General features: G+C 45.1%; 1 long non-coding RNA gene across 1 annotated transcript; it reads right to left on the bottom strand.

The window, feature by feature from the left end:
• Nucleotides 1-2349, bottom strand: LOC123289924 (uncharacterized). The gene is made up of 3 exons (XR_006534195.2): nucleotides 2249-2349; nucleotides 1561-1678; nucleotides 1-759 (listed from the first exon to the last, which is right to left on the bottom strand). It is a non-coding gene; the product is annotated as an uncharacterized lncRNA (long non-coding RNA).
• Nucleotides 2350-7650: the final 5301 nt, after the last annotated feature.

The following is a 7650-nucleotide window of genomic DNA, read 5'->3' as shown; positions in this document are numbered from 1 at the left end:
CTCACATCCAAATGGATTTATTTATCCAAATAAAATCTTGCCGCATAGTGAGTGCAGGTTTCTAGCCAAGTCTGTGCCTCAGTTTCCTCATCTGTAAAGTGGGGACACTGTCACTCCCAGTCTCATAGGTTTGTCACGATGGTTAGATGGGTTAATAAAAGGAAAGTGCTAAAACTATACTGTCTGTAGTAAGGTTGTTAGCTTTTATTGCTATTATTATTTTTGTTATTTTATTTACATACAACAGATTTGGTGAATGGGTAAAGATACAAACGGTTTTGTAAATGATTATTTAATTTTTTAAAAATGGTAACTGAAGATGAAAGCTTTTCTTCCCTGCACTTTTCATTTTAGAGCAGCCATTAAAAACTGCAATTACAATGCAGAAGATCAAATCGGGAGCCCCCACAGAGTTTGTCTTAATAATCTTTACCAAGTTACAGCTGACACCATTTCCGAATCATCTATTGGTAGCGCAATATGCCAATGAGAAGCGTACCAGCAAACCTTCGTTTTATAGACTCCACCAGTTCCATCTCTGTTACAAAGACCTCCTCCAAAGGCTCAGTCGACTTTTCTCTCTAAGGTGACGTCAGGACAACTAGAGGCTCAACTCCAGGGGTGGGCTCCAGGCCTCCTAGGCCTGAACTCCATCCTTGCAGGACGCGTGCCCGTCTGGGGCTGTGGGAGGATCAGGGGCATAGGCCTGCCAGAGGCTTCTGTCTCTGAGGAGCCGAGGAGTGTCCTCGGAAAGCGTCACTGGAAAACCAAAAAGAGACGGGGCTCGTCAGTTTGATTCAAAGCCATGTGCCGAGGCTCCAGGGAGGCCTGATTCAGAACACGACATTCTGCCCCGTCCCTAGCCCCCAGGCCTAGCCCTCACCTGTTCCCACCAGAGTCCTGGGCAACAGACTGAAATCAAAGCAATGGACAAATTAGAAGAAAAATTTTACCAAAATCTCTGTTGCTTGGTGAGAGCACAAGGCCTGGCTTCAATTCAGAAAACATCTGGGCTCACAGACCACCAGCCGGGCACCGTGGCAGGCTTGCCTCTGAAGGCACAGCTTGGCACTGCCAGGATGGACACCTGGCACAGCAACAGAGCCCTCCATGCTGGGGGCCGACAGCACCATTGGGCCCATCTCGTGCAGCAGCCACAGTGGCACTGCCCTGGGCAAGAATGTCATGGGAGGGGGACTTCGGTGGACCCTGGGTAACTCAGTGACGTCGGGAAGCTGTTTCACAGTCAGCTGGAACTGAAAGAGGAAAAGGGTAAAGATCTCTTGGTAGTCCAGAAGGATTTGTAAATGCACATCGGCCCCTCCGGGGACTCCTACACTCACTCGGGGGAACTGAGAGAAGCTGGGGAGGGAAGGAGGCGTGCCAGAGAAATACTGCGTCATGAGTGGTTGGGAGCTCATCACGCCGAGACTAACACGATCTCAGAAACTTGAGTCGCCTTTCTGATCATCCACAGCCGGCTCGGGTTCAAGACCCCGGATCTGTGAACCCAAACAGAAAACAAAACCAAACAAAACCTGCATCTTTATTTTCACTGACCTCTAATCGAAACTTAGCATTTCCCTCCATTTTGGGTAGAAGCATTTTCGTCATCAGCTGCACATTTTCCTCTGCAGGATCTACTTTATTTCCAAGCCCTCTCCATCATGGCAGGACACTGGGAAGCCAGGAGACAGTCAGGGTGTGAGAGAAATGGGTGAAGGGGGTTAAAAAATACAAACTTCCAGCTAGAATATAACTAAGTCCTGGAGAGGTAACGTACAGCATGGCGACTATAGTTAATAAGACTGTATTGTATATTTGAAAGTTGCTAAGAGAAAAATCTTAAAAGTTTTCATTACAAGAAAAAACATTTTCTAACAATGTATGGCGATGGATGTTAACTACACTTATTGTGATAAACACTTCACGATATATACAAATGCCGAATTGTTATGTTGTACACCTGAAACAAGTCTAAATAAAAAGAAGAGAGAGAGACAGGTCGGCTTGGGCGGACAGGTCATTGCTAGAGAGATCGGCTTAGTCAGGCGGCAGGCAGGTAACAGGAGCTCTGGCAATCAGGAGTCAGGCCCCGGGAGATGAGTCAAAGCAGAGATGGGAACTCCAGACGTAAGAAATGAGGGTAAAGACAGGGAGGGGAACAGACTGGGAAACCAGAAGTCAGACTTAGATAAGAAAAAATGCAGGCGGAGCTGGGTTGTAAAGGGGAGGTGGTGCTCCTCACCGTCAATTCCCAGGGCCTTGGGCACAGCCGACTCAGCCCCCGGCCAGGCTGCCCGCCCAGGTGAAAGCCGACTGATTCCAGACTCGGCCTGGCCCCGCCCCTCGGCCACAGAGGCCTGCCTCATCTGTGAGACAGGCTCTCGCCTTAGTGAAGGAGGGGCTAGCTGCCTATTTTCAAGAAGATTGCCTCACAGCTGAGAAGGGATGATTTCTGTACACAAGAAATGCACGAAAAGAGGAGTTAACCAATTTTTGAGCCAATTTTGAGCCAAGCCTTTAGTTATCTAGTGAAGCCCAAGGACCCCTAGTGAGAACAGTATTTTAAAGCCCATAACATAAAATACATAGGACACCAAAGAAACCAACTATATTGAAATAGAGTTATCAAAGGAAACCAAATATCTTGAAATGGTTATCAAAATATTAGCATAATTGTGATAGAGTAATACAAGTGCCTCTTTATTAACTCATTAAGTAGCAAGATCTGCATGTAATCCAGAAGTAGTGATGAACAGCAATGATATTTCAAGGTATTTGCCCAAACTGCAAGGTGCTGTGAAAATATCTCCATTTCCTGTTGGTGATAAAGCGACACTTCATGTTGCACACACTTTTAGAGAAAGAACACTGTGTCTGAGTCTCATAACATAGTCTGCTGTTTCCAAGGAGGACATCCCTAAAAAGCAGCTGTCCCTGACACTGCTTATGCACTTCGGAGGGTCAACCATTCCATTTCTCAGATTCACAGCTGTGGGGAGGAGGAAAGTTACTGTACGGCAATGTTAAAAATGACTTGACCACATTGTCTTGGTTAAGAATGGGGGCTTGCAGTCAGACGAAAGGCTGCAATCCTAGCTCAGTTGTCTACTCCCTCTGTGACCAGAGGTAAGTTCCTTTATCTCCATGAGCCTCAGTTTCCCTTTCTGTCATAACATCACCCCTTAGAGAATTGTTGTGAGGAGCACGTGAGACCATGCTCCCAGGTGCCTGGCACAGAGCTGAGCACATGCTACAGACCCAATACATTTTGTTTTATTTTCTATTATTCAGTACAAAGTACACAGGCTCAAATGAGCAAGAATTTAAGGGGATTATGATTTGCTTATAAACTCCTATGTGGGTATTATTCATGAAGGGACTTAACCAAACCCTGTGTGAGACTGTTTGTAATGAAATGTCAGCAAGAGGGAGTGGTCTTTGGGAGACACAGGGAGAGAGAGGTCAAGGGAGGCAACAGGTGGGCGGGTGGGAAAGGAGCCTCAGTAAACATCAGGGCCTGAGGGGCCTGCACCCCGTCCCGGGAGACGGCGAAGTATTTGAAGGCAGAGCACAAGAAAGCAAAAACAGAGGAGAAACTGCAATGGTCACTGGCATAATTGGAAATAAGAGAAATTTTATTTTTCAATAAAAATATTTTCTCTGGAAATAGGAAAAGGGATGCTTGTAAAGATAATGCATTAACCATTTCCTTTTTTATTCACTTGAACATATTCAAAGCAAAAAGTGTTTTTATTTGACTTTCCTCAAAACAGTTCGTAAAATTAGAAAAAGTTGGGCATAAATAGTTGGGAATAAACTGAAAAGTCACTCCCTGCATTGCAGTTTGCTTTCTGATATTACTAAGGCTCAGCCACCTAAAAATATAAATGGCATTAACATAGGTTCTGTTTGTTTGTTTTCATTGTTGTTGTAATCAATAAGATCTTATTTAGAACGAAATAAACCATCTAGTAACTCTGGCAGTTTGGTCTAAAAAGCTCTTTTCAAAACTGAACTTGAATGGAGAGGCGATAGACCCAGAAGTGGCAACGTAGCACTGAAGGAGAGGAAGAAAGTTGGAGGACTGGCACGACCCAATTTCAAGAGTGACTATAAAGCCACAGTAATCAAGACTCGTAATATCAGTGACAGAATAGATGAAACGGTCAATGGAACAGATTAGAGAGCCCAGGAATAGACCCATGTGACGAGAGTCAACTGTTCTTTGACCAAGGAGCAATGTCCCACTGTGGTGGGGGGTATTGATAGTTGGGGAGGCTGTGCATGTGAGGGGCCCGGGGGTATATAAGAAATCTCTGTATCTTTCCCTCAAATTTGCTGTAAACCTAAAAATACTCTGAAAAGAATAAAATTTATTTTTTAAAAAATCAAAACTTACCTTTTCTTCCAGAATATTCTTCCTGAGATTTTTCTATTTTTGTCAGTGGTAAGAATATTCTTGTAATCATCCAGGCTCAAAACTGTAGTCAAAGGACAGCACAAGGAAGCAACCACAGAAATACAAAATGTAGGCCCTTCTACATGCTAAGTGATGGAATTTCCACACATGTTAATGACATGAACAAACAAACAAACAAATCTCAGGGGAGACAGCTCTAAATGGCACACGACTTGTGAGTCATAACAATCAAACAGAACGTATTGACCTTGTTCAGGCCTGATTTGAACAACCCAACTGTCAGAGGACATTTTTGAGACAGTTGGGGAAACTTGTGTATGGACCTGGAACTAGACGACTCAAGAGAGTATTGTCAATTTTGTGGCATGTGATAATGGCCTTATAGTCGTTCAAGGGAATCAGTGTGCTTGTCAGAGAGGCGAAACTGCAATGACATGCTCTTTGGGATTTTCTGTAAAGTACTTGAGAAAACAAAAAAAAAAAAGCACAGATAAAGAAAATACAACAACATCTTGATAATTATTAAATTTGTGTGATGAGTACGGAAGTTCATTGCCCTATTCTATTTTTGAATATGTATGAAAGGTTATGTAATAAAAATTTTTTAAATTCTTCTTTGATTTTCCCTCTCTGCTCAAATATTTCCCATGCTCAGTCAAATTTGATGCCCTGGAAACCTGGCAAATTGTGCTCTCCTTTCCTCCTTCACCTCTGTCCTTCCTGACTTGTCAGGGCTACTGCAGGCCTGGGACCAACGGGTGTCCCTCCTCCGCCTGGCACCTGTCCCCACCTCTGCCTGAGAAGCCAGCAAGGCCCAGCTATGATCTCCTCACTCTCCTCTTCAAAGGGATAAAAACAAACCTAAACGTCAATCAAACAAAGAGAGACGTATGTTCTACACGTTCAGGGTTTCTGAAAGAAAAAAGAAGTCCTTGTTTGTACGCAGAATGTGGAGCGAAAGTCTGGTCTGAAGCGAAATATGCTGGAGAGCTCTCCTTAACTTTAGAAAGCCATCCTACTCGTGAATGTTCTGTTTTCACCTTGAATTCTTCAGTTTGCAAGGTGAAGAGCTGAGTAATGATGCCACAGCTCTGGTCAGTGGCCGAGTCACTGCAGGCCAGCCCTCTTCAGGGCTTTGGGCCTCGGCTTCTTAGTCGCTCTCGGTTCCGATGGGATCCCTCCACTCTTCGCTGGTGCTCTCTCGGCAGGCAGCCTGTAAGAGGAGTCACGTTGAGCAGGGAATGGAGGGTTTCAAAGGCTCTGTTTGCTCCAGGTTAGAAGGTGAGTTTCTCCACATATTTTTCCAAGACCGGCTTCCACGCTGTTATGAAGATCAGCAATTGTTATCAAAGCGATTTCTCCATAGTAAAATCATCTCATCTTGTGGCTGTGTTCTCACCACGGCTGGTGCCAAGGGCTAGACTGTTTCTTGCAGGTGGATTTCAGTGGAGGGCTCCATCCCTTTCATGTGCCGGCTGGATAAAGCCCTGTGGCCAGATTAGATTTCCAGAAGCACCTGTGAATTCTGCCCACACACCTGCAAGGAATCGGGATTTTTCTCTCTGGGCGCACGAGGATTACCTGCACCTTCCACTGTGTGCTGATAAAAAGTGGCAAAAGTGCTTCCCTTGGCGACTTCAGTTTCCTAAAGAAAGCGGAGCTTTAACAGTATAGGATTGTGTCTCCAAGGCAACACGGGAAAAGAAAATTGCAAAGAATCATGTCAGTAGTTGTTAGGGTAACATTTTTTAACAATTCATCAACACTTTCTAGTCTAAAATACATTTTGTCTTGGATCCCAAACTATCAAGGTGTCAACATGATTATTTCGGAAACATCCAGGGAATGGAAGGGAACCATATTTAAGATCAGAACACAGAATGATGAGCTTCCGCCTTTTATAGAAAAGTCAGGTCTGAACTTGCCCTCTTACCTGCTTGTCACGTTCCACCCGTCCCCGGAGGCAGGCATTTAGGGACGGCTGGACTTGTCAGAATCCTTGTCCCGCCATCTCCCAATTCCTTTCTCAGATTCGATTTTGTTACTTCCTGAGTTAACTACTGTCTCTTTTTCACATATTTGGCTGTGTTGCCCCATCTGAGGTAGCTGATGGGTGGCCTCTGTGCCAGCTCACAGGCTGGCCAGCCCGGCACAGCAAAGTGCTAATTGAAAGGTGCCGTCCTCGCCCGGGGCTCCCAGTTGCCTCCTCTGGACGGCTGATGCTGCTGACAATGTTATCAGCCAAGGCTGCGGGTGCAGATTGGTGAATTGGGGATGTGCAAACCCCCACCTTCACATTGGCAGGGGTGCCTGGCATTCTTTGCAAAGCCAGGAGGTTGGCACGTACCCGAGGCCGCTAAAAATCTGGCATTTTCACTTGCGATCCAATTCCGATAGCTTTCCGGGTCGAGGAAAACACTTTGATCCTAACCTGTGTGTTTCTGCTGAATCATTGACTGAGGCGGCTGGGTTTGTCTACTTACATAATAGAGGGGAAAGTTAAAAGAAAAAGGTCTCTGCGCATTACCCGTGGACTCCCAACTCTTGTTTGGCTTCTAAAAGAACAGCTTTGAAAGGACCTAAAAAGGAGAGGTTTAAGGTAGCCACCTCCCCCCTCCCCGCAGAGGGGAGATGCCAGCCCAGCAAAGGGCAGGTCAGAGGGGTCACTGGAGGTAATGGAATTTCAAAAACATTGTAAAGGAGCTGTCAGGCCTGGACGCGCTGGGAGGGGAATGAGTCCGCTCCCGACAATTTGATGTCCAGGAGTAAAGCAATGATGAGTCTATTTCAGACAATGGAGCCGTCAAGAAAAATAGTGTCGCTTCAGAGGAACCTTGGAAAGCTTTCCTTAGTGGCCTTCAAAGTATCAATTTTCAGGTGCTAAGTGGTAATTAAAGTTAGCGAGTTATAGTAGCGTTCGGTGAAATTAGATCATGTCAGAGACCACGGAAGGGGTCGGGGGTGGGGGGGGGGGTGTCCATTCCCATGGACGAAACGTTCCAACCAAGCTGATGTTTACAACACTGGAGAACACTCTAGGTTGAAAACGGGGATGCATCTTTTTACTTCATCAAAAAGCTCTGTTCTCACAGGTTGAAATTCTCCTGTGAGAATGGTTTCTGCTTTATCTTTAATACTCAGAGAAATAGTTCATTGTTGTAAAAAATGATTTCCTCATTAAATCTTTTATATTTTCTTAATGTTCAATGGCAGAATTTTTTTTT

This window comes from Equus asinus, chromosome 11 (assembly GCF_041296235.1).
Source record: "Equus asinus isolate D_3611 breed Donkey chromosome 11, EquAss-T2T_v2, whole genome shotgun sequence".
Taxonomy (NCBI): domain Eukaryota; kingdom Metazoa; phylum Chordata; class Mammalia; order Perissodactyla; family Equidae; genus Equus; species Equus asinus.
This window is presented reverse-complemented; position numbering and strand designations above follow the sequence as displayed.